Here is a 27784-nt window from a genome sequence, read left to right on the forward strand (position 1 = left end):
TTATGGTGAGGCACTGGCGTCGGATGTTGTCTTTCAGCATCCCTAGAGATGTCGGCCGATCACGATACACTTGCGACTTCAGGTAACCTCAAAGCCAATAATTGCACGGACTGAGGTCTGGGGACCTGGGAGGCCAAGCATGACGAAAGTGGCGGCTGAGCACACGATCATCCCCAAATGACGCGCGCAAGAGATCTATCACGCGTCTAGCAATATGGGGTATTTCTAATAAAACCCCATGTCATTCCAAGCATGTGTGTTAATTTTTACCTCTCTATCTACGTTATTCCGTGGTTTATTAAGTTTTCAAATTTATACATTTTTTGATCACCCGGTATTTCGTCCTGAATGTGTGCGAGGTGTGGTTCAAGCCTGAGGTGAGTCTGTGGTATTTTTCGTGGTTTTTTTCTTGCCATGAATACGGACCGCTCACTGAGGCTATCGCTAACGTGAACCAGCACGTTTGTCCAAACATTCTGAATGATCAAGGCAATGCCTGAATGATCAGGCGTTGCCTTTCACTAAACATCTCTATGATGAGTGTGCAGCCGGCCGCTGTGGCCGTGCGGTTCTAGGCGCTACAGTCCGGAACCGCGTTGCTGCTATGGTGGCAGGTTCGAATCCTACCTAGGGCATGGATGTGTGTGATGTCCATAGGTTGGTTAGGTTTAAGTAGTTCTAAGTTCTAGGGGACTGATGACCTCAAATGTTTAAGTCCCGTAGTGCCTAGAGCCATTTGAACCATTTGACTGTGTGCTATTGATACCCCTACATTTCAAGACGACAACAGCAGAGTTGATCGGCCTGGCAGAGTATATGGCTGGTTTTCTCAACACTCCCTCACCTTATTATTGTAGTGGGTAATAAAAAAGAAAAAAAAAACAAGAAAAGAAAAGGTTGAAAATATGGGAAGAAATGGTGAATAAGAAGGGGGCTTTTAAAATCGTTAAAGCCGTGAATAAGGGAAAGAATGAAATGTAAATCGGACTTCGTATTACAGAAAAGCTATCGGACTTAGTGATTCGGAAAAGTTATTGTTGGGGTGGTCCTTGTGGCGTTTCTTAACAAAAGTCAAACCAATTTCCACTACAAAAATTATTTGAAAGAGAACAGAGAATAGCAAAACGTGATTAACAGGGGGTAATAGCGTAGATAAGAGTTCATTCTTTACCATGGTAACATGTCTTCTCTCGTGCAGCGTTCAAGTCTTGTTCTCCAACAATCTCCTGCTTTATTTCTGCATGAAAAGTCGTAGCTGCTCCAAAATCTTGCAGTAAATTTCATTGTCCAGGAATTACTAATGTCTACAAATTAAAACCATCTTGGTATTGTATGCAATGTATTTTACGTTGCTGCTTCCATCCTCCAAATTTCATACAAACTTCCACAATACGTCGGCACATCAGCGGTTCTAGGCGCTGCAGTCTGGAACCGCGAGATCGCTACGGTCGCAGGTTCGAATCCTGCCTCGGGCATGGATGTGTGTGATGTCCTTAGGTTTAACTAGTTCTAAGCTCTAGGGGAGAGTCCAGAGAAATATGATATTAAGATCAATAGGGGCCTACAGGACATCACCAGGGGGAGCTCTGTTAGTTATAATGGGGCTCTGCCCGTTAGATATCAAAATAAGAGAACAAGCCGCATGGTATTGGGCGAAAAAGGGAGATGGAGGAAAAATAACAGACATTATGGGTGTGAGAGTAGAGGATAAGAGGGAGATAAGAAACAGAGGGGAGGAACTGTGGCAGAGGAACTGGGAGGAAGATGAAACGGGGAGAAGAACATTCCAGTTTCTACCTAATGTTAAAGAACGTGGGACCATGGATTATTTCGAACCCACACGAGGACTCATCCACTTTCTCACTGGTCATGGACCCTATCCGACATACTTATGTCGGTTTGGGAAAAGGGCAACCCCCGAGTGCGACTGTGGCGCAGCGGAAGGAACTCCCGAACATGTGGTTTTCGAGTGCCCTCTCTTCAACGACGTGGCGACAACATATAGAGATAGACTTCCACACAACGTGACATACGACCTTCTAAGACAGGAAGACACTTTTCAGACCTTGAATGCTCTGGCAGAAGAGGTATCACGGAAAGTTCTAATAGAGTACCTCAGGGATCAAGAGTAAATATCAAATTTTCAACCAACCAACTGATTAAGACCTGATCCCAATCCCATACCGCCTGTGCGTGGAATGGCCGACTGCATCAGTTGGAAACCGCCACGTACGGGATTAGGGGGATGGGATCAATCACACCAACTATGACAATGCACCAATTATGACGTAGGTTAAGTTAGTAGAGTAGGACGTAGATTAGAATACTAACATAGGAAACTGCAGCGATTACTAACCTTGGCCGGCCCAGTGCCAGGGGCACGCTCCCCGGGGTTAGCTCGGGGAGCCAGGCCTTTCCAAGTAGGTTTGTACTTACTGGCACACCTGTGACGCTGCAGTCAGTAGTCATTCTTAGTTTAGAAGTAGGTTAAATTAACTGCCCATTGCTACCATAGGAAATTAACACTAGATCAGAACTTAACAAGTAGTAGTTCACTAACACAAATTGTAGAAAATTATAGTGTCCATAGTCACTGTAGAAATTCAACACTAGCTTAGGAACTTAAATGTAGCGCACTAACACAAACTGTAATATTAGCTGCAAAAATATTCTTCAGATTCATGTAATAATTACGGCCCACTAATCATATCAGGAGGTGGGCTAAATATGTATAATTAATATTGTTGTTCATAAAGAATTTTTTTTTTTTTTAAAAAAAAAAAAAAAAAAAAAAGCTCTAGGGGACTAATGACCTCAGCAGTTGAGTCCCATAGTGCTCAGAGCCATTTGAACCATTTTTCGTCTTAATCCGACCAAGACTAGCTAATAAGTAAGTTAAGCTTCCGAAGAGACAAGAGCGGGTAGAAAACAAAAAGAGTCACAATTTTAGTACCTTCATTTTCTTATTTTCTCTGCCGTCGAGCGCTCATACAGCTGCGACGGTATAATTTATATCTGAGGGAACGAGTTGAAATGGTTGAAATGGCTCTGAGCACTATGGGACTTAACATCTGTGGTCATCAGTCCCCTAGAACTTAGAACTACTTAAACCTAACTAACCTAAGGACATCACACACATCCATGCCCGAGACAGGATTCGAACCTGCCACCGGAGCGGTCACGCGGTTCCAGACTGAAGCGCCTAGAACCGCACGGCCACAACGGCCCGCTGAGGGAACGAGTGTAGCGCGGCGAAATTCAAAGTCCCGCTACATTACATCTCGACTGATCAGCAAAATAACATGACTCGAACCCCATAGAAAATCAATAGGACATGTTGTAACAGTGGTTAAAACGGTGACATCAGCATCCCCACAATTTTCTGGAACTGCGCGATCAAATCCCCAGCTTCTCATTACCACCTAGCCCGGAAGCAGAAAGTGTTTGAAACGTCCCCTTTTTGAACAATTATACACGACTGTGCTTAAACTGACACACAATATTTCGTTAGCGCAACGCAATCTGACTTTCAATAATCCCTACAAAAGAATGGGCCCTGACTAACATTAAACTATACCTTTCACAAATCACTGAATCACTTACCTCACAAAAATCTTCGCTACTCAAGCTACTGCAATACAGCGAGCGCCACTACTGCCAGCTAAATAAAAGATTCAAACTACTGAAGGCACTAACTACTGATAGGGATAGTTAGCAAATGAAAGATATTAATAGAGAACAAACAATGTATTTACCTCAATAGTCATAATATATATAGCAGTTCATCACAAATTTGAAAACTCCGCCATCTCTCTTCCCACATCCACCACTGCTGGCCTCTCTCCCCACATCCACCATTGCTGGCGGCTCACCTCCAACTGCGCAACGCTACGCGCTATTCACAACCAGCTGCCTAACACTGCAATGACGAGTATTACAACAATGCAAAGCAGCCACAGACTGCACACAGCACAGCCAGTGATTTCCATACAGAGGTGGCGTTACCAATAAAAAAACCTAAACAGCCTACTTACATGTTGAACACTTTATCGTCAGATGACTTCCGTATCAGCGACAATAACAGCTAGGGAGTCGTAGCTGAATTACTGAAGAAGACAATGGAGGCGAATGCTTACAGTGGTTTGTCCATAAACATGAATTTAGAACACAATATTATGCTCATAAGAAGGACGAAGAACCGTCTTCTCGCTCTGATAGGTTACTGTTTGATTCTAGAGTTACGGACCGCGTCAGGAGATTTCTACTGAAAAGCTATATACAGACCACATTTTTCAGTCAGAAGAAAATAAAAGCCTTTTCCTGTCCCAAAATGGACGCACGTGATTACTCCCACACTGCAGGAGTTTATGAGGTGACGTATGGCTGCGGCAAAACATTTATAGAAGGGTCGGCCGGAGTGGCCGTGCGGTTCTAGGCGCTACAGTCTGGAACCGAGCGACCGCTACGGTCGCAGGTTCGAATCCTGCCTCGGGCATGGATGTGTGTGATATCCTTAGGTTAGTTAGGTTTAATTTGTTCTAAGTTCTAGGCGACTGATGACCTCAGAAGTTAAGTCGCATAGTGCTCAGAGCCATTTATAGAAGGGAAGGACTGTAGAAGAACGAATTAAACAGCACGAACGCCACACGCGGTGAAGACAAAGTGAGAAAATCTGCATTAGCGGACCAGCAGACCTGCGGTCAACACAGTGATTTCGAGACGTGGGTGTGCTGACAAAGTATGCAACATTTACAGAAGGAAAGTCCGAGAAGAGATTCAGATTTCCAAAAAGGAATGTAGCTTCAATAGAGAAGACGGATACAGGCTTCCGGCTTCGTGGTTTTCCGCCATCAGGGAAGTAAACACGCAGCTGTGGTGCGCGAGGAACACAAACAACGAGCAGGAAGTCACTTCTGCAACACGACAATAATATTTCGGTCAACACTTCCACTCTCTCTGTTCACCTTTTACGCTCTCTACCTAATGACGATAACCGAATAATTGTAACCGGAAGAATTTTACCCAATAAAACCACTTCTTTGGCAAGAGCGCCGAGAAAATCCGTTTTCATAAGTGAACGCTTACAGGGGACACCAGGTAATCGAGATGATCCCAGCAGAGATGTCGAAGAACTTAGAAGGTTTTAGACTTTTACCTTGAGTATTAACTTTGATCATTATTATGGAATACTTCAAATGGTTCAAATGGCTCTAATCACTATGGGACTTAACATCTGAGGTCATGAGTCCCCTAGAACTTAGAACCACTTAAACGTAACTAACCTAAGGACATCACACACGTCCATGCGCGAGGCAGGATTCGAACCTGCGCCCGAAGCAGCCAAGTGATTCCGGAATGAAGTGCCTAGAACCGCTCGGCCACAGCGGCTGGCTATGTAATACTAACTGACAGGAAAATCACATCCTCACACTAAAGATTGTCAAAATTATCTGGATGGTTCAGAAACACACATGACACAGTTGAATGATAAATAAAATTTTAACATTTTTGCTACGTTCAATCCGCAAATTAATTCTGAAGAAAATGAACAAACTTCACTAATCTGTGACAATCTATGCTGGAATAAATTACACTTTCTTTAATAACAGTTATAAGACTAACGTAGATTTTAGAATTCGGGCTAGGATGTTATCAGACGTAACGCGACTTGTATCAGTGATAGTGTGGATCACGCGCAAGGTGTGTCAATATTTCAGAAAAAAACTTGCATAAAATCGACACTTGGCCTACACCCTTTTACAGTTCTAGTGAAAACAGTTTACTGGAGGTGACGACGAGAAGTGCTGTGTCGGTGTAGGCAAGTAGACTAGTACGTGAACATAGCTTCCGCCCTTTCACCGCTCACACATGACCCTCCTTCCACTTAACAATTGTCATAGAGCATAATACTTGCACCGCATGTGTTTAAATACAGAATCAACATTCAATAGAAGTTCTAATTCTTTGCAAGTGAAGATACATTAGCCTAGAATGCGAGCTGTTCCACTTCACTTCAGACAGGAGGAAACCTTGCATTTTCTTTAGGAGTTGAATTTTCTGTCGTCTAAAGTAGACGTTAAGTTAATATCTTTTGCATTCTCGTAGCTGTGACCAACAAGTAAGTTCGAGATTTGTTAAGGGCCACGCGATTATCAGACTCGTAGCTCAGAAATTATAGAAGGTAAAATTATCAAATAAAAACTCAATGTGAAGGTAATATTGTATACTTTTCTTTAATACTCACACGACGTCTTAGAACTTAAATTTAATGTAATTTTCATCATGCTTCATATTTTTTCTGCGTACAATATTTTAAACAGATTAAAAAGCACTTGATTTATAAACAATGCTAGGTAGTATTTTTATGACAGCTTTAATGTAGAGAACTAGAAAATAAAAAAGTAAATAGAAATAGGTGTAACACCCGATCATGACTAGGACGATGGCGATCGTCTACTGTCAGTGTTTCAAGGCAACCAGTCACAACCTAAGTATATCACGAAGTTAAATATTTATAATTTTTTTTGACATTACACTCAAGGAACTCCATAAAACTGAAATCTGTAATCAATGTGTGATAAAAAGAGGTTCAAGGCTATGTAAGTTTAATGTTTACGAAATTATTGTTTATGCTTAATGGATGAATAAAGTTTTTTTTAAATTGCATTAATAATTGTTATGTTATTGTTATATATCGCCATCAACAACAGAAATTTAACTTCAAAATGAATCTAGTTTGCCTATATAAGGTTCTTGAGTTAAACAATTGACAAATTGTCGCGTTCGGAAATTAATGCAAATTTTACCGAATTTTAACTCGAATACTAGTAAAATTTTGAGAGAAACCTTTTTGAAAGTTGTTTTATTTCACAGTAACTGAAACTAGTAAAAATTAATTACGATTAAAAAAAAATACGATGTCAATTTCCTCATCTTTCGTGCGGTTTTAAATGAAATACCACGTCCGCTAGTGGATACGTACGGTCTGCCTCAGCTGCCGCGATCTCTTTGTGCCCTCTACTTTGGCGCGCTTTTGCCTCTCCAGCGTAGAGGCACTTCCTTCCAACTCTCCCTCTTCTACTGTTACAATTCTAACCACCAGCTCTGTACATGGCGATTTGTAGCACAATACGAATAAAAATGTTTATGCAAATACACTGACGAGCCAAAGAAACTGGTACACCTGCTTAATATCATGCAGGGTTCCCGCGAGCACGCAGAAGTGCCGCAGCACGACCTAGCATGGAGTCGACTACTGTCTGAAGTATTGCTGGAGGGAATGGACACCATGAAACCTGCAGGACTGTCCATAAATCCGTAAGAGTACGAGGAGGTGGATATCTGTTCTGAACAGCAAGGTATCCCAGATACACTCAATAGCGTTCATGCATTACAGGGAGAAGACTGTTCCTGGAGCCACTCTACCAATTCTGGACGTGTGGCGTTTCGCATTGTCCTGCTGGGTTTGCCTAACTCCGTCGGAATGCACAATGGGCATGAATGGATCAGGTGATCAGAAAGGATGCTTAGGTACGTGTTCCTGTCAGAGTCGTATGTAGACGTGTCAGGAGTCCCATGCCACTCCAACTGCACACGCCCCACACCATTGCAGAGCCTCCACCAACTTGAACAGTCAGACGTGTCAGGAGTCCCATGCCACTCCAACTGCACACGCCCCACACCATTGCAGAGCCTCCACCAACAGTCAGACGTGTCAGGAGTCCCATGCCACTCCAACTGCACACGCCCCACACCATTGCAGAGCCTCCACCGACTTGAACAGTCAGACGTGTCAGGATTCCCATGCCACTACAACTTCACATGCCCCACACCATTGCAGAGCCTCCACCAACTTGAACAGTCAGATGTGTCAGGAGTCCCATGCCACTCCAACTGCACACGCCCCACACCATTGCAGAGCCTCCACCAACTTGAACAGTCAGATGTCTCAGGAGTCCCATGCAACTGCACACGCCCCACACCATTGCAGACCCTCCACCAACTTGAACAGTCAGACGTGTCAGGAGTCCCATGCCACTCCAACTGCACACGCCCCACACCACTGCAGAGCCTCCACCAACTTGAACAGTCAGACGTGTCAGGAGTCCCATGCCACTCCAACTGCTCACGCCCCACACCACTGCAGAGCCTCCACCAACTTGAACAGTCAGACGTGTCAGGAGTCCCACGCCACTCCAACTGCACACGCCCCACACCATTGCAGAGCCTCCACCAACGAACAGTCAGACGTGTCAGGAGTCCCATGCCACTCAAATCGCACACGCCCCACACCATTGCAGAGCCTTCACCAACTTCAACAGTCAGATGTGTCAGGTGTCCTATGCCACTCCAACTGCACACGCCCCACACCACTGCAGAGCATCCACCAACTTGAACAGTCAGACATGTCAGGAGTCCCATGCCATTCCAACTGCACACGCCCCACACCATTGCAGAGCCCCCACCAACTTGAACAGTCAGACATGTCAGGAGTCCCATGCCACTCCAACTGCACACACCCCACACCATTGCAGAGCCTTCACCAACTTGAACAGTCAGATGTGTCAGGAGTCCCATGCCACTCCAACTGCACACGCCCCACACCACTGCAGAGCCTCCACCAACTTGAACAGTCAGATGTGTCAGGAGTCCCATGCCACTCCAACTGCACACGCCCCACACCACTGCAGAGCCTCCACCAACTTGAACAGTCAGACGTGTCAGGAGTCCCATGCCACTCCAACTGCACACGCCCCACACCAATGCAGAGCCTCCACCAACTTGAACAGTCAGACGTGTCAGGAGTCCCATGCCACTCAAATCGCACACGCCCCACACCATTGCAGAGCCTTCACCAACTTGAACAGTCAGATGTGTCAGGAGTCCCATGCCACTCCAACTGCACACGCCCCACACCACTGCAGAGCCTCCACCGACTTGAACAGTCAGACGTGTCAGGAGTCTCATGCCACTCCAACTGCACACGCCCCACACCATTGCGGAGCCTCCACCAACTTGAACAGTCAGACGTGTCAGGAGTCCCATGCCACTCAACTCGCACATGCCCCACACCATTGCAGAGCCTTCACCAACTTGAACAGTCAGATGTGTCAGGAGTCCCATGCCACTCCAACTGCACATGCCCCACACCGCTGCAGAGCCTCCACCAACTTGAACAGTCAGATGTGCCAGGAGTCCCATGCCACTCCAACTGCACACGCCCCACACCACTACAGAGCCTCCACCAACTTGAACAGTCAGACGTGTCAGGTGTCCCATGCCACTCCAACTGCACACGCCCCACACCATTGCAGAGCCTCCACCAATTTGAACAGTCAGACGTGTCAGGAGTCCCATGCCACTCAAATCGCACACACCCGACACCATTGCAGAGCCTTCACCAACTTGAACAGTCAGATGTGTCAGGAGTCCCATGCCACTCCAACTGCCCACGCCCCACACCACTGCAGAGCCTCCACCAACTTGAACAGTCAGATGTGTCAGGAGTCCCATGCCACTCCAACTGCACACGCCCCACACCATTGCAGAGGCCCCACCAACTTGAGCAGTCAGACATGTCAGGAGACCCATGCCACTCCAACTGCACACGCCCCACACCATTGCAGAGCCTTCACCAACTTGAACAGTCAGATGTGTCAGGAGTCCCATGCCACTCCAACTGCACACGCCCCACACCACTGCAAAGCCTCCACCAACTTGAACAGTCAGATGTGTCAGGAGTCCCATGCCACTCCAACTGCACACACCCCACACCACTGCAGAGCCTCCACCAACTTGAACAGTCAGACGTGTCAGGAGTCCCATGCCACTCCAACTGCACACGCCCCACACCAATGCAGAGCCTCCACCAACTTGAACAGTCAGACGTGTCAGGAGTCCCACTCAAATCGCACACGCCCCACACCATTGCAGAGCCTTCACCAACTTGAACAGTCAGATGTGTCAGGAGTCCCATGCCACTCCAACTGCACACGCCCCACATCACTGCAGAGTCTCCACCGACTTGAACAGTCAGACGTGTCAGGAGTCCCATGCCACTCCAACTGCACACGCCCCACACCATTGCAGAGCCTCCACCAACTTGAACAGTCAGACGTGTCAGGAGTCCCATGCCACTCAACTCGCACATGCCCCACACCATTGCAGAGCCTTCACCAACTTGAACAGTCAGATGTGTCAGGAGTCCCATGCCACTCCAACTGCACACGCCCCACACCACTGCAGAGCCTCCACCAACTTGAACAGTCAGATGTGTCAGGAGTCCCATGCCACTCCAACTGCACACGCCCCACACCATTGCAGAGCCTCCACCAACTTGAACAGTCAGACGTGTCAGGAGTCCCATGCCACTCCAACTGCACATGCCCCACACCATTGCAGAGCCTTCACCAACTTGAACAGTCAGATGTGTCAGGAGTCCCATGCCACTCCAACTGCACACGCCCCACACCATTGCAGAGCCCCCACCAACTTGAACAGTCAGACGTGTCAGGAGTCCCATGCCACTCCAACTGCACACGCCCCACACCACTGCAGAGTCTCCACCAACTTGAACAGTCAGACGTGTCAGGAGTCCCATGCCACTTCAACTGGACATGCCCCACACCACTGCAGAGCCTCCACCAACTTGAACAGTCAGACGTGTCAGGAGTCCCATGCCACTCCAACTGCACACGCCCCACACCATTGCAGAGCCTCCACCAACTTGAACAGTCAGACGTGTCAGGAGTCCCATGCCACTCCAACTGGACACGCCCCACACCACTGCAGAGCCTCCACCAACTTGAACAGTCAGACGTGTCAGGAGTCCCATGCCACTCCAACTGCACACGCCCCACACCATTGCAGAGCCTCCACCAACTTGAACAGTCAGACGTGTCAGGAGTCCCATGCCACCCCAACTGCACATGCCCCACACCATTGCAGAGCCTTCACCAACTTGAACAGTCAGATGTGTCAGGAGTCCCATGCCACTCCAACTGCACACGCCCCACACCACTGCAGAGTCTCCACCAACTTGAACAGTCAGACGTGTCAGGAGTCCCATGCCACTCCAACTGCACACGCCCCACACCACTGCAGAGCCTCCACCAACTTGAACAGTCAGACGTGTCAGGAGTCCCATGCCACTCCAACTGCACACACCCCACAATACTGCAGAGCCTCCACCAACTTGAACACTCATACGTGTCAGGAGTCCCATGCCACTCCAACTGCAAACGCCCCACACCACTGCAGAGCCTCCACCAACTTGAACCATCAGACGTGTCAGGAGTCCCATGCCACTCCAACTGCACACGCCCCACACCATTGCAGAGCCTCCACCAACTTGAACAGTCAGACGTGTCAGGAGTCCCATGCCACTCCAACTGCACACGCCCCACACCATTGCAGAGCCTCCACCAACTTGAACAGTCAGACGTGGCAGGATTCCCATGCCACTCCAACTTCACATGCCCCACACCATTGCAGAGCCTCCACCAACTTGAACAGTCAGACGTGTCAGGAGTCCCATGCCACTCCAACTGCACACGCCCCACACCATTGCAGAGCCTCCACCAACTTGAACAGTCAGACGTGTCAGGAGTCCCATGCCACTCAAATCGCACACGCCCCACACCATTGCAGAGCCTTCACCAACTTGAACAGTCCTCTGCTGACAGGCAGGTCCCATACCCTTAGACGTTCATCCTCTCGATAAAATTTGAAACGAAACTCTTCCTATCAGGCAACACGTTTCCAGTCATCAACAGTCCAATGTCGGTGTTGACGGGCCCAGGCGAGCCGTAAAGGTTTGTGTCGTGCAGTCATCAAAGGTACACAAGCGGGCCTTCTGCTCCGAAAGCCCATATCGATGATGTTTCGTTCAATGCTTCGCACGCTGACACTTGTTAATGGCCCAGCACTGAAATGTGCAGCAATTTGGGGAACGGTTGCACTTCTGTCACGTTGAATGGTTGTATTCAGTCGTCATTGGTCCCGTTCTTGCAGGATCATTTACTGGCCGCAGCGACGTCGGAGATTTGATGTTTTACCGAATTACTAATAATCACGGTACACTCGTGAAATGGTCGTGTGGGAAAATACCAACTTGATTGCTACCTGGGAGATGCTGAGTCCGTTTGTGCGGCGACGATGTCCCCACGCTCAAACTCACTTAAATTTCTATAACCTGCCACGAAGCAGCAGTAACGAGTCTAACAACTGCGCCAGGCACTTGTTGTCTTTTGTCTTACATAGGCGTTGTCTAACGAAGCGCCGTAATCTGCCTGTCAACATACTGTTTCTCTATATTTGAATACACTTCCCTATGCCAGTCTCTTGTAATCAAAAGTCAAAACAAGGCAAACAATTTTAAAAGCAAAGATGCCGCATTTCTACAAATACATTTGTGTTATCACAATTAAAAAGAGTTCCTGCGTCACTCACTTCTTTATCTGGCACTACGCGTTTATTTGTATTCATAAACAGTCGAAGTCCTCATAATGGACGAAATATTCACATGAGTTATTACTTCAAAGAAAATACAACTTTATTACATTATTAGTTGTTACAAGATATCATTTACAAAAAATTATTTGTGAACTTGTCAAATGTGGTGAATATTTGCTGAGAAAACTGTGGCTGCTAAACTCTGTTTAGTCATTCAACATGTTTTCAGAAGTATTTCTTTATGTAACATTACATCTGTTTGTTATTGTAGATCAAGTTTCTTAGCAAGATCTTTTGTGGAGTGCTGTTAGGCTGTTGTGGATGTCACTTAGTCTTTTTTCTATTAAGGTACATGCTGTTGGCTATTGTGGGTTTGTCAAAGTGATTAAATCTGAAAAACATCAGTGTGTTATTCATAACATTTGCAGAGATTTCTTTCTTTTATGACTCTGTAAAATGCAGGGAAACAGTTACATTGTAATTTATATATTTCACTATTGCTGTTACAGTGGTGTTTGTGTTTACTTTGTGGAGTAAGTGGTGACCATGTTTGTTGTTTGTTGTTTGTGGAGAACGATATTTCAATCTTAATGTTTTTAAATAAGTTAGCAATTTTTGTGATGCTTTGCCTAAAAAGGGAATGATTGTGAAATTTTTTTTGTGCAAGTTTTTATTTCTGTAGTGTTTCAATTACTGGTGTTGCACCACATTTTGCTCTATAGTTTTTCAACAGATTTTTCTGAATACCGTTTAGTTATTGCAGTTGCAATATTTAATAGTGCAACCATTTGACAACATTCATCCGAATTTGAAATATTCACAAACGCTTTGTGAGTGATATCTTGTACAGCTAATGAAGTAATAGCTTTGTATCTTCTGTGAAATAATAAAAGCTTTGTATTTGTAGACCTGCAGCATCTTTGCTTCTAAAATACTTTGACTTTTTTTGATTATTGTGTGCAAACGTGCTGTAGAATCGAAAGTGTATATATGTGTGTAAAGATGTTTAGTCATACTGTGCTCCGAAACTATGTATCAGCTATTCTTCAATTTGTCTTAGTTTTGTAAACTTACATTGACAATATGCCACTTTGTAATACACCTTGTTACCTTACCATGTCGACAGTTAACCTAAATCGGCTAAAAATCTATGGGGATTGTCAAAGCACGTGATGATAAACCCCTAGGGCTCAAAATACATCGTGCATTGAAACGAAATCGCGGTTCTGACTGAAGGCGGTTGTTATGTATTTTACGGAAGTAGTATGGTAACGCAAGTAACATTGACACCAATGGTTAAAATTATACTATACAGTATTTTATTGTTTATAATACAGATACAGAAAATGTCCGTATTCAGTACAAAGTTATAAGTTTTCTTAAATACTGACAGAGTATATACAAAATATAGAAAAAAATTATAAACAAGTGGCAGTTACGAGTGGCATGAAGTGTTGGTGTTACGCAGTCCCGTTCACTCGAAATCCTGATCATGATCAACTGTTTTAACAGCGTGGAAACGAACGACACACACTGTAATCACTTGAGTCTGCGTGGAATGGTTTCGAAAAATCCTTGACGCTTCTGCGGAGCTGTGTGTCACGAGGTACGTACGCACAAGTCTCACAGTTCCCCGTAAATTGCGTGTCGATGGTGTGTGGGTGGGTAGCTAGCGCCTGATAGCGTCTCCAATTGTAAGGTTTCTAGGTTATTTTTGTTATTCAAGAGAAGTGATGTAAGCTCTATTTTCATTCGGTGTCTCCTACTTCATATCTGTGTACTGGATATTTTTCAGACAGAGGTTTTAAACAGTTGATATTTTATATCACAGAGGCTCTGACTACAAACAATGTGATCTCTGATTGCTAGTAGCATTGTCGTTGGTGTAGCATTCTAGAAGAAGCTAGTGAGTCAATGTTGGTCGTGCTAAGAGGTTTGGGAATAGTTTTCAGAACTCGGAGAGAAAGATACCGAGAATGATGAATTTTGGAAATACCATTTGGTGAAGTTTAATTTCCGAAGTAAAGATTCCTAGATACTGCTGTTGTTGCACTGCTTGATTGCACTGAATTTACGGTATGTTGCAAAAGGGCAAAGTTTTAGCAGGAATTTTCTTTATTGGTTTGGTTTCATTGCTCAGATGAGATGAAGCAAGATTATCCGCTCACAGAAGTTCTGGATTTATCACTCTTTTGCCATTTCATATTAATCTCATGACAGAGGAATGTGTGTTACAAAAGTTATTGTTGTGCTCAGAGAATGTGTTACAGTAGTATTCAGAACACGGTGAATAGAACTGAAGTATGATCTGCTTAGCATAAAAAAATGGCTCTGAGCATTATGGGACTTAACATCTGAGGTCATCAGTCCCCTAGAACTTAGAACTACTTAAACCTAACTAACTTAAGGACACCGCACACATCCATGCCCAAGGCAGGATTCGAACCTGCGACCGTAACAGTAGCGCGGTTCTGGACTGAAGTGCCTAGAACCGCTCGGCTACTCCGGCCGGCTGCTGCTTAGCATAGATGCACGTCCTTGCGCAAGACTTCCTTTTTTTCCCCTTTAGCTAGTCTGTTGCTGAGCTGCATTTTTTTACGTCTATTACTTCGAACAGTACAGAGTTTCCGTTGCCACAGGTAAGAGATATCGATTTACTAGGGCCTGTTTTACATCAGTTAGAAACAGTAGAACATTCGTAGCTACGTGTTGCATTTCCAAATTAATGCTAGGGCTAGATTAGGTAAAGTTCATTTCCGATCTCATTTCTTTATCCTCACAGTGCTACGTGATTTTTACTCGTGTATCATGCAGTCTTCGGAAATTTGTTTAGTCAGTTTGCGTTCATAAAATTACAGCGCATTTTCACAGAAACAGTTTGGGTTTTTATTCCTTCAAAATTCATTTTGTAATGTAATGAAGCATTTCTGTCCTGTTAGTCTTGTATGGTGAAATTGGAAGTCACGTAATGTGACGTCACCCATTGCAGCACTGCTCATTGCACTGCGCAATACAGAACAGCAGTAGCAATAATACTGTTCGCGAGTATCGCTGCATTAAAGGAATACGGAGGGCCCCTCATTCCGTGTCGGAGTTGGAGAACATGAGTCGTAAGTTCGGATTGATTGGCGATTTGGAAAATGTTGCTGGGAGAGGCCGACGACGAATTGTACCACAAATTTTTGAAGTAGTTAGCTACTGTTTCCGTGACTGAGAAAGCTGGGCGCAATGTGCAATCTACAAGCAGTGCACGAGCTGTGTCGCGACAGCTGAACATCGAGTGGTCCACTGTTCGAACAACTTGAAATAGTATCCATACGAACTTCACATTGCTCATCAATTTTTGCCACGTGATGCAGACATTCGTGTAGACTTTTCTTGCAAGATTTGGTGATGACGACGTACGGCCTTGGAATGTTTTATGGAGCGATAAAGCACACTTTACTCTGACTGGGGCACTGAGCAATCACAACTGTCGCATTTGGATATCTTCATCGCCAACGAAAGTTCGTGTAATTCTCGGCATGGTAAAAACGTCACTGTGTGGTGTGGGTTGACTACGCACTTCATAGTTGGTCCATTTTTCATGGGTGAATTCACATCCCAGTGGACCAAAAGAAATGCAGCGTGGACGCTACACTTTACTGCGATCTGCATCCTCAGCATGTGATCCGTGCTCTACCGAAGGAGAGATGGTTTGGACTCCACTGTTCTGGAGCACCTCATATCGCCCGTGAGATCACTCGGTCACACATTTCCAGGAAACCGAATCATTGGTCGGCCATTCCAAACCGCGTGGCGACCAAGTTCACCAGATTTGAAGCCGTGTGATTATTGGCTGTGGCCTTTCCTGAAGGACGGTGTAGTATCCACGCCTATATTTTTATTAAGAATAATATTCGCGATAGCGTTGACTGTGGAATGTGAATGAACATTCTCGCGATATTAATAAAAAGGTCTTCATCGTCAATAAAATAATAAATAATTGTTGCCAGTGATTTTATTTTGTAAAAAAATTATGTGTCAGGCAATACCCATGGAAAAAGATATTGAAAATCTCAATCTTTTCTTATTCGAACTGTTGTTCTGATAGGATGTGATTAATGTCTCGGAACACAGAGGTCTGTAAAAAACTGTATTGTGTTGCTAATTTGAAATTTGAAAAATAGAGTTTATGTGTCATTGAAATGAAACTTCTTTGTTAGGAGTTTTATTTCATTGTGATTCTGGTCCTATATAAATGTTAAGTTTTCTGATCAGCTACAAAGGAGCGCAGCCATTAGCGCTATTGATCTACAGCGCGGTTTATTGGTAAATGTTGAATAATAAGCGATTAACATTGAGAAACATTTTGAAATGTTAATCCAAATAGTGAAGGTACAAAAAATTTAAGATATATTATTTCTTAGTAGCTAAACAGGCGTTGAAGCAGAATCGATAAGTGGTTGTCTTATGTGAGCCGCCATCTTAGTGAAATATAGCAGCGGCAGTTTTAAAATTGATTTTCTATACAGACAAGAATGTTGTTGGTCATAATTGCGATAATAATTGTGTAGTGGTGGCCCAGAACCCAATCTAAGGTAATAAATTCCAGTTAGACTGTGAACAATCTCTAAATATAGTTGACTTCTATAAATGCAAATAGCATCTTACGTTATACAAATTCTTATATGCTGACGTATGAAGCCTGGTTATTGCGTAACATGAAACATTTTGACAGGACAAAATACAATCGTGTTGTGTGACAAAACGGTTTATTTTGCTTAAAGAAAAGTGTTGCCATCTCGAATAACAGTAGCGTTAAATTCTACAAACAATCTGCAACTAGTAATGAGACTATTATGCAACAGGACTGAAAATCGCTAAAAATCATTACTCTTGTGATCGGAGGCTTTCCCGGCGTATGTGTTGTTTGCAGGGCTCTCGGGTGTCCAGCCGGATGCGATCGTTGAAGTCTCGCGATATTTCGGCGAATAACCTTTCCGCCATCATTAGCTGGTTCTGATGGAATGGTCTGTCTGCTGCTGCTGCTCTCATCTTTTACTTTCCCCTCTTTGGGGAAGTGTGAGGGGGAGTTTTTAGCCTTTCGGCTTTTACTCTCCTGTGTACGTGTGTGTGTGTGATTCTTTCTGTAGTTTTTTGGTGTCTGTGATATGTGATGACTGTTCTGTTTGAGTCTGGTGTTTGCCTGAGGTTGGCGAGATGTTTGGTGTTATATGGGAAGGAGCAGGATTTGGGATTGGATATTGGGATTTTCTCTTTGACTTAAACGTCGAAGATCGTCATGGGGCGCTTGTGCTCGTCGCGGGACATGTCATACCGACCTAGGGAGTGGATGAGGGCGTTTCCTGATCTGGAAGAACCCTCATAGAAGGCCCTTGCCAGATCTTGGAAACGCTCTCTCAGGAGCGGGATTTCGGCAGCGGCGTGCAGATCATCTGTGGGGAATCCAAGAGGTAAATGCAGTGCCCTCCTGAGGGCGCGGTTCTGCAGCCTCTGGAGTTTGTCCAGGTGCTGCTTTGCCGCGTATCCCCAGACAGGGCATGCATATTCCATTACTGCCGGATCAGGGCCTGGTACTCATTTACTCCTACTGGGCAGGGAAGGGAGCTGGTTGAGTTCAGGATTGGGTATAGGGCGGACATTCTAGCGCAGACCTTCCTGTGGACCTCGTCTATGTGGGGTTTCCACGTAAGACGAGAGTCCAAGGTTACTCCAAGGTACTTGGCGGTTCTGCGCCAGGGGAGTTGGGTTCCGTTTAGGTGAAGGTGGAGGGGGGGGGGGGGGACGTTGAGGAGGTTCGCGCCTTCCGAGCCTGCAGGTAATCAGCATAGCATGCGTCTTTTCAGAGTTGATGGTGATGCGCCAGCGACAACCCAGGTTTCTGTGTCATCTAAAACCCTTTGTAGCCTACGAATGACCAGGTCCTAGTTCACATTTCTCGTGTAGAAGGCTGTGTCGTCTGCGTACTGTGCAGTGTGCACCAGGGGGGGGGGGGGGGGGCGCTGGAGTGTCTGCTGTGTACAGACTGTACAAAACGGGCCTCAGGACCGATCCCTGTGGCACCTCAGCACGAATAGGCCTTTTGGTGGAGGTGGCAGTTTCTCCTTTGACGAAGAAAGTTCTATTCGTGAGATAGCTTTTGATCAGCTGAACTATGCCCCTGGGAAACCCTTGTGTGTACAACTTGTAGAGTAGCCCTCTATGCCATACTGAATCAAAGGCTTTGGCTACGTCTAGTAGCACTATGCTGCAGTAGCCTCTGTGGTTGAAGCCCTCTGTGGCTGCTTCAAACATTCTCATGAGCTGTTGTGGGGCAGAGAGGTTCTGCCGGAATCCGAATTGGAAATCCGGCAGAATTTGCTCTCTTGTAATGTGTTCTTGTATGGGTCTTAGCAGGAAGCGCTCATAGATCTTGCTGAGAGTTGGCAAGAGGCTAATCGGCCTGTAGTGCTGCGGGAATAGAGGGTCTTTCCCCAGTTTGTGTATCGCGACCACTTCCGCATGTTTCCAGCAAGATGGGAACTCGCGGGATCTAGTAATCTCGTTGAGGACGTTCGTGAGGTGTGTGATCGCTGTGGGTGGGGGATTTTTCACTAACTGATTGGTGACACTGTCATGTCCTGGCGCCTTTTTTGTAGGAGGGACCTAATTACTCTTGCCATGTCCTCGGGGGTAGATAGTATGGGTTCGTCCTCTGGGTCGTCCTCAGCATTGAGGAAGACAGCCAGTTGACGACTGACTACCTCTTCATGCTCTTCATGCTCTTCATCCTGGGGTTCTGCCGCTTGACTGCTTCTCGAAGGAGTCGGCGAGGGCGTTAGCCGTCTCAGCGTGGCTGTAGACCAGACCCCCCTCACCGTGCAGTGGCGGAATCCTAGCGCGTCTTTTTGTGAACTGTTTGGTTGCTTGCCATAGTGTATGATCGTCTACTTTGAGAGCTGTGAGGCGGTTTTGCCATTGCTGGTTTCTGTGCTCATTGAGCGCTACCTTCAGTTATCTCTGCAGACGATTGAGCAGCCTCCTGGTGCCCTGATCTCTGGTGATCTTCCTCTCTTTTGCCACTCTGTTCTTATGTCGAATTTGAGCTAGCAAGTGTTCCGGGAGCTGTATTTGCGGCGGTGGGCCATCCCTTTGTGGAGGGGTGGCCTCTTCCGCTGCCTGCAAGATGCTGCCTGTTAAGTCTTGTAGCGCTTGTTCTACTGTTTCGGCAGTAGGTGGCGGAGCGCGAGTGATATCAGAGGCTACAGTTTCTTGGTATCGCTACCAGTCTGTACGTTTGTAAGACGTCTGGAACCGTGAGAGTGCTACCCATTCTCCCACATCGACTTCTAGTATCACTGGGCTGTGGTCGGAGGACATTCTGTTGATTGTCCTTGCGGCCACAAACCCTGAGATCCTCCTAGTAAGAGCCATGTCTAACACGTCGGGCCTGCCTCCATTTTCTGGATAAGATGTGGGCTCGACCGGACCCCATGTTTCGATGTGGTGGGTGCACGCTAGTTGTTGCAGTTTGCCAGCTGCTCTGGAGGTTACTCTAGAATTCCAATCAGGGTGTTTGGCATTGAAGTCACCCCATATTATGAGTTTGCCTTCAATTTGCCCAAGAGCATCTACGTCTCCCTCATCTATCTGGTCTTGTGGGGGTAGGTAAATTGCAACAGTTGTTAGGGGTCCAGTGGTAGTGGTTACTTCCACCGCCACTGCTTCGATTTTGTTGGTAGCTGGTAAGAATACTAGGTGGTGGGGGATCCCTCTTTTTATGTATGTGGCCACTCCCATGCCTTGGGTTGGTCTGTCTTTACGGTAGCTAACGTAGTTGTGAATTGTCGCTTTTATTCCCGGTTTTAGGTGGGTTCCCCCCATCATGCATATGTCGATGGAAAACTCCTTCATGAGTATCTGAACTCTTGATTGACAATGTCATCTGCGTTAAAGACGTACATTGTCAGGCCTTGGATATTTGGTCGTCTATTCATGATGGGGTTTTGAAACAACTGAGGAAGTCGCAGAGGGGAGCGACTGCTGGACTGCTGCCTGAAGGGCAACGAGAATCTGTGTGTTCTGCTTCTGGGCTTCCTTGAATTCCTTCATCTTTTCTATGACGAGGTTCATGGTCTGCACCATTATTCCTAACAATTGATCCACAGGGGGGGGGGGGAGGGGGGGGACGTGTGGGGTTTCCCAGAGCTCTCTCTGTCATGGTGGAGCTGGTTGTTGTTGCTGTGTGTTTCCCGGTGTTGTTCTTGTGTTGGTGTCTGCTGTTGTGGTGATGGAGCTATGTTTCCATGGCTTCTCAAAGGTGAAACCACTTCCGCGTAATTTGACCTTGGCGTGTCCGGTCTTGGTTTTACCCAGGCCTTGTCCCTGTGTGTTATCGTGTTTTGTTTTGTTCTGTGGCTGGATGGGTTGGTGGTGTTTAGTTTGCATGTATGGGGGGCGGCCTTGGCGCTCTTTGCCTGCTGTGAGTGTCTTTTGTGACCTCACAACCTTGGTAACCCGCTGTGTGGTTTTTACTACACAGCGCACACCTTATTTGTGGGTCCATGTGTTTTATTGTGCACGTCCTTGTGTCATGGGCCTCGGCCCATTTTCTGCACCTTACTGCCATGGAGCAGTGTGCTGCAATATGATTGATGCCCTGACACCTGAAGCACTGCACCATCTTGTTTTTGCGGCACAGTGGTTCAGTGGTCACAGAGAAAGCCAGGATCATCTTTATTTCCCTTTTGTTTTGCGGGATATCTGGCAGTGCGACCTGGTATAGGGGCCATTTGCTTCCTATGTTGCCCATCTGCTGGACCGCCTTGACGACGTACCCCTGGGCAGTCAAGTCTGTTTTGATCACCTGGGGGGACAGTCGCCTCAGTAGGTCTCGGATCACAATGTTCTTGTTTCGTGTCTTTTTTGTGGGGAATGTGTAGTGGGGTATGTTTTTGTTGTTAAGAAGTGTTTTGATTGTGGTGTAGTGCCCAAGTGTGCGTACTGTTATTTTGATTTTATCACCACCAGCAGGTTTTACCTGGAAACTGCCTCCCTCGATTTCTGTTTTTAGCATCTCGAAGAGTTCCTCATAATTCTGGGTAAACTCTGCGACAATCGGAGGGAGGTGGTGGGTGACGTGATTTTGTGTTCGTGTTGTGTCATGTGATGTCTCTGGCTCATCAGTCACCGCCTGAAACCTGTTCGGGATGGGTTCCACTCCCCGAGCAGCCGGAAGCCTCGCCTGGCGAAAGTTTTTCTTCGCCGGCACGAAACCATCCGAGTCTTGCCCGGTTACGTGGTTCCCTTCCAGTGCAGTTGTTTCCTGGTCCCCTCTCACAGCGACGACAGGTGCTGTCGGGGGCGCAGTTTCGTCACAGGGGGTGGTTGGGTTGGGGGTGGTGGAGTGTTTCTTTCCCTTGGAGTGCTTCCTGTCCTTCCTTGCACGCCACTGTTTAGATGAGGTGGACTTGAGTGGGGGGGGGGAGGGATTTTAGGAACTGAGATCGGGTAGGGGGTTGGGTAGCAGTTGCGGGTTTGGGAAGGATTTGGTCGGTTGACGGGACTTCTGCTTGCCAGTTAGGTTGAAGATGTGTTCGGTGAGGCGATTTTGGCCGTTGGCAACCAGGAGCGGATAAGGAGAGGGGAGGAAGGGGGGGGGATCGCAAATACTGACAATGTATTTGTTTGAAACTTCCTGGCAGATTAAAACTGTGTGCCCGACCGAGACTCGAACTCGGGATCTTTGCCTTTCGCGGGCAAGTGCTCTACCAACTGAGCTACCGAAGCACGACTCACGCCCGGTACTCACAGCTTTAGTTCTGCCAGTACCTCGTCTCCTACCTTCCAAACTTTACAGAAGCTCTCCTGCGAACCTTGCAGTTTTAATCTGCCAGGAAGTTTCATATCAGCACACACTCCGCTGCAGAGTGAAAATCTCATTCTGGAAACATCCCCCAGGCTGTGGCTAAGCCATGTCTCCGCAATATCCTTTCTTTCAGGAGTGCTAGTTCTGCAAGGTTCGCCGGAGAGCTTCTGTAAAGTTTAGAAGGTAGGAGACGAGGTACTGGCAGAAGTAAAGCTGTGAGTACCGGGCGTGAGTCGTGCTTCGGTAGCTCAGTTGGTAGAGCACTTGCCCGCGAAAGGCAAAGGTCCCGAGTTCGAGTCTCGGTCGGGCACACAGTTTTAATCTGCCAGGAAGTTTCATATCAGCGCACACTCCACTGCAGAGTGAAAATCTCATTCTGGAAATGTATTTGTTTGTTTGTGATTTGCGTGTGTTTGCTATGTCTGGAGCGGAAAGGGGGCTTGCTGCCAGGTGATTGTCAGTTGTAAATTTTGTTGTCACCGTTGGTTTTTCCGGTTGCATTGCTGACCCTAGGAGAACGAAGGTAGACGCGGAATCCTGGACGGGGGCGGCGGAAAACCTTTATGTGGTTCCGCGGCCTGCTTCCAGGTCTTGGCCTACTTTTTCCCTATTATTGGAGGGCGGGGGGGAGGGGCAGAGACTAACTCTGCGGAAGCCGAAGCGCTCGAAACGGCCGGCGGCGCGGCCCGCGGCAACAAGAAAACGCGCTTCGTGTCGTCAGCGGAGTCCGACGCTGACGCTGGAATGACGAACCTGTCCTTGGCTCGTGGTGGTGCAGTTTAGACAACAAATTTGTCATTACTGCGGTTTCTGTAAGAGAGAGAAAGATATATTACCACTCTTGTTGATTGGTCCTGTCTGGTGTAACCTGAAAAGAGAAAGACACATTCTGTTGAGGGATTAGTAAAACTTAATCCCTCAGCAGGTCAGGCCAACGCGTGGTTGGCCTGTGATGAGGTTGTTGGCCCAGCCGAAGGATGAGCCGGTTGCGGGAGCGTCCCGTCTTCTCGTAGAACTTCCTGGCGGCGGCTAGAGGCAGGATCCCGGTGTCCTCGTGGAGTCGGCGCGTTGAGAAGCGCCTCGGAAGTTGCATAGCAGTCTTCAGGGCGCGGTTCTGTATCCGCTGCAGAGTCACAATGTGAGCATCTGCGGCTCTCCCCCAGACCACGACCGCACACTCTAACAGTGGGCGAACCAATGTTAGGTAAAGCGTGATGCTTTGTTGCGGTGGCAATGACGAGTGCAGGGTTAGCAGCGGATACAGGGGGCGAAGGCGTCCTATTGCTCTCCCTTTCACATCACGGATATGATGCTTCAAGGTGAGCCTGCAGTCTAGGGTAACCCCTAGGTATTTCGCCGTCCCACTCCATGGGATAGGTTCTCCCAGGATTTCGACTGGCGTAAGCCCTGGTGGCAGAAGTCTTCAGGTGAAGACGACTGCCTGGCTCGTCGAGGCGTTGAATTTCAGCCGCCACTTTGTTGACCATGAGCCCAAGACGTCGCACCCGCGTTGGAGGCGGTTTCTCAGCACTTGGGCGTTCATGCTGCGAGTGAAGAGGGCTGTATCATCGGCGTACAGCGCCAGTTCAACTCCTGCCACTTTCGGCGCGTCGGCAGTGTACAGAAAGTGCAGCGAGGGGCCGAGAACCGACCCCTGCGGCACCCCTGCACGTATCTGCCTGTCTGTGGACGTACCGTCGTCAGCCCTCACGTGAAAGATTCGTTCAGACATACGACTGCAGCAGCGTCATGTGGGACGTCGGTATCCCTTGTTCAAAAAGTTTGAACTCGAGACCGTCGTGCCACACCGAATCAAAGGCTCGGGAGACATCGAGGAACACTGCCCCAAAAAATTCCCTTGTTTCCAATGTCCTCATCGCCGGTTCTACCGCCCGCAAGAGCTGGTGGGAAGTGGCATATTCTTCTCGGAACCCGAACTGCTCGTCCGGCATGATGCCCTCCTGGGTGACGTGTCGCATCAGTCTTCTCGAGTACAGCCTCTCGAAGACTTTGGTTTTGTTTGTTTGTGACGCCATCGCTGCCTCCTGCGTTCTTGGGGTTCAGCGAGCGAAGCTGCACAGCGACTTCCTCCTCCGTTATCGGCTCGATAACGTCGCCTTCCTCCCTTGCGGCGCAGAAGGTTGGTAGTTGCTCGTGGACCCGCCGTATGTGATCGTCGTCGATGACATCGGCCACCGGTGTGAAGTTTGCTGCAAATGCGTCAGCCAGGACGCCGGCTTTCGCGTCGGGGTCGCTGGCGAAGTCGCTCCCGACCTGTAAAGGCGTTATTCGCTGTCGCCGGCGTAGGAAGGACTTTACCACCCTCCAGGCACTGCCATCCTCAGGATTGAGGGTAGACACAAGGTCTTCCCATTCCTGGTTCCGGTGTCGCTCGACTGCTGCCTTAATTTCCCGTCTCGTGCGGTTTAAGCGGCGCTTCGTGTCTGGTTGGCGAGTGAGCTGCCATTCACGAAACAGTCGGTTCTTCTCGATGATCGCTTCCAGGATGGGGCGCGGTAGCTGTCGCGAGAAGTCTCGTGCTCCTTGGCGACGTCTCGGCGTGGCTTCCTCCGCTGCTCGGAGTGTTCTTCGTGTGAAGAACGCTAGGGCGGCGTCTGCCCCTACCACGGCGGAGTGTGGGGCGTCCTCGAGCAGTTCGAGGGCTGTCTGGAAGAGAAGCTCCGGCCACGTCGAGGCCAAATATGACCGGTACGTGGTCGGAGGAGAGGACGTTACGCGTCTCAGCAGTCGCGCTCGATGCCCTTCAGAAGAGCAATATCGAGCACGTCCGGTTGTCCCTGTGAAGGGAGAATTTTATTTAATTTTTTTTTTTTTGCATGTTTCATTCCAGTCCCTTATGGGGAGAGGCGGGCCTAATGCCATTTTGACGCCTTAGCTTATCTTATTTGATTCTGTTTGGACTCTCTTTATTTCCAACATTGGGTGGATTTCTTATATACTATTCTGACATGCTATTCCTATTTCATATTTCTATTCTATTGATTTCTAATTCCTTATAGTTGTAGCCTAATATTTTTTTTGGGTCTGTCTGCTCATTGTCAGTGTTATTCATGTCCCTCAGTAAATCCCGTGGAGCGTCCTCTGCGGCCGTCTTAGAAGGGTCTTGTGTCCGCTTGTGGTGCGACTCCTTCATGGAGTTAAGTAATGGTTGCCCTGCCTCGCTCAGTTGAAAACCTGTGTCTCGGTTTATGAGATTGTCCGTTACGCGAATTTCAATGGCCTCCTTGAAGATGCTGTCCCAGTAGAAACTGGTAGGGGCAAGAATCTTGGTCTCTTCGTATTTCCCTTTATGTCCAGTTTCCGAGCAGTGTTCTGCCAGTGCCGATTTGGTGGGCTGGCCTAGGCACGAGTGGCGTTGGTGTTCTTTGCAGCGGTCTTCGACCGGATTGTTTGACCGATGTAGGATTCGCCGCAACCACATGGAATATTGTATACACCCGCTTTCTTGAGGCCATATCCGTCTTTCACTGTCCCCAGTACGGCCCGTATGTCAGATGGTGGTCGGAAGACCGTGTCAGCTTTGTGTTGTTTTAGCAGTCTCCCAATTTTTTATGTCGCATTGCCTGCATACGTTAGAAAAGCAAGGCTTGTTTCCTCATCTTTAGACTGTTCTTCATCTGGGGTTTCTGCAGTGTTTCCGTTGTCTGAGGGCTGTCTGAATCTGTCGTTTGCTGTATCCGTGCTTGTGAAACACATTTTCTAGGGGTTTGAGTTTTTTGTGCAGACATTGTTCGTCCGATATCGAGTGTGCCCTATGAACCAGTGTGTTTAGCATCCCGTTGAGTTGTGCAGGATGGTGGCAACTCGAGGCATGTAGATATAGGTCCGTATGTGTAGGCTTACGGTACACGCTATGACCCGGAGTGCCATTTGATCTCCAAGTACATCAAGAAAGGACAATTTCCCTTTCTTCTCGATCTCCATGGTGAACCGTATGTTGTCGTGGACGGAATTTAGATGTCTTAAAAACGTCAGTAGATGATCAGGTCCGTGGGGCCAGATGACAAACGTGTCGTCCAAATATCGGTAAAAACACACGGGTTTCCGTTAGTCCACATGAACTGCCTCCTCTTCGAAACTCTCCATAAATAAGAAGGCTATCACTGGTGAGAGAGGGCTCCCCATAGCCACACCGTCGGTTTGCTCAAAGCATTGGCCATTGAAGACGAAGTAGGTGGATGTAAGTACGTGCCTGAACAGTTGTGTGCAAAGAAGGGTAGCTCGTTTCGTGTTGTCGAGCAATACGGGTGAGAGTGTCACTGATGTGATACGCCAGTTGGGGTGGTAGTCACTGAAACAAAGGCGGTCTTCTTTGCGGCGAAATCTATTTACGAAATTTCAATCACCAACTTTCTCTTCTGAATGCAAAAATATTTTGTTGACACCCTTCTACGAAGGGAGAAACGATCATCATAATAAAATAAGAGAAATCAGAGCTCGAATGGAAAGATTTAGGTGTTCCTTTTTCCCAAGCGCTATTCGAGAGTGGAATGATAGAGAAGTAGTATGAAAATGGTTCGATGAACCCTCTGACAGGCACTTAAGTGTGAATTGCAGAGTAACCACGTAGATGTAGATGTAGAAAAACTTACTGATGAAGCTTGAACGTGGCAGGGAAGACAGAAAATCCGAAAAGGGAAACGCAAAGCTTCAGTCTAGATATAGTAGGGATCAGTAAAGTGAAGTGGAAAGAAGACAAGGATTTCTGGTCAGATTAGTATAGGGTAATATCAACAGCAGCACAAAATGCTACAACGGGAGTAGGAGTCTTTATGAATAGGATGGTAGGGCAGAAAGTGTTACGGTGAACAGTTCAGTGATAGGGATATTCTTATCCGAATCGACAGTAAACCAACACCGACAACGATAGTTCAGGGATACATGCCGACGATGAAGACGAAGATGTAGAGAAAGTATATGAGGATATTGAAAGGGTAACATAGTACGTAAAGGGAGGTAAAATCTAATAGTCATGGGAGACTGGGATGCAGTTGTAGGGGAAGGAGTAGAAGAAAGGGTTATAGGAAAATATGGGCTTGGGACAAGGAATGAGAGAGGAGAAAGACTAACTATGTTTTGCAATAAATTTCAGCTAGTTATAGCGAGTACTCTGTTCAAGAATCACAAGGAGAGGAGCTATGCTTGAAAAAGGCCGGGCGATTCGGGAAGATTTCAGTTACATTACATCATGGTCAGATCATTCGGGAAAGTGTCAACAAAACGAGTATTCAAATAGGTGTGTAGAATGTATGAGTCTGCGACATACCATCTGACTTTCGGAAAAATATCATCCACACAATTCCGAAGACTACAAGACCGCACAAGTGCGAACATTATCGTACAATCAGCTTAACAGCTCGTGCGTCCAAGCTGCTGATGATAATAATATACAGAAGATAGGGAAAGAAAACTGAGGATGTGTTGCATGACGATCAGTTTGGCTTTAGGAAACATAAAGAC

General features: G+C 47.0%; 1 non-coding gene across 1 annotated transcript; it reads left to right on the plus strand.

The window, feature by feature from the left end:
- The first annotated feature begins 22539 nt into the window (after positions 1–22539).
- Trnas-cga lies at positions 22540–22614 on the plus strand. The gene has a single exon. It is a non-coding gene; the product is annotated as a tRNA-Ser (tRNA).
- The last annotated feature ends 5170 nt before the right edge of the window (positions 22615–27784 follow it).

The sequence above is a fragment of the Schistocerca piceifrons genome, chromosome 9, assembly GCF_021461385.2.
Source record: "Schistocerca piceifrons isolate TAMUIC-IGC-003096 chromosome 9, iqSchPice1.1, whole genome shotgun sequence".
Lineage (NCBI taxonomy): Eukaryota > Metazoa > Arthropoda > Insecta > Orthoptera > Acrididae > Schistocerca > Schistocerca piceifrons.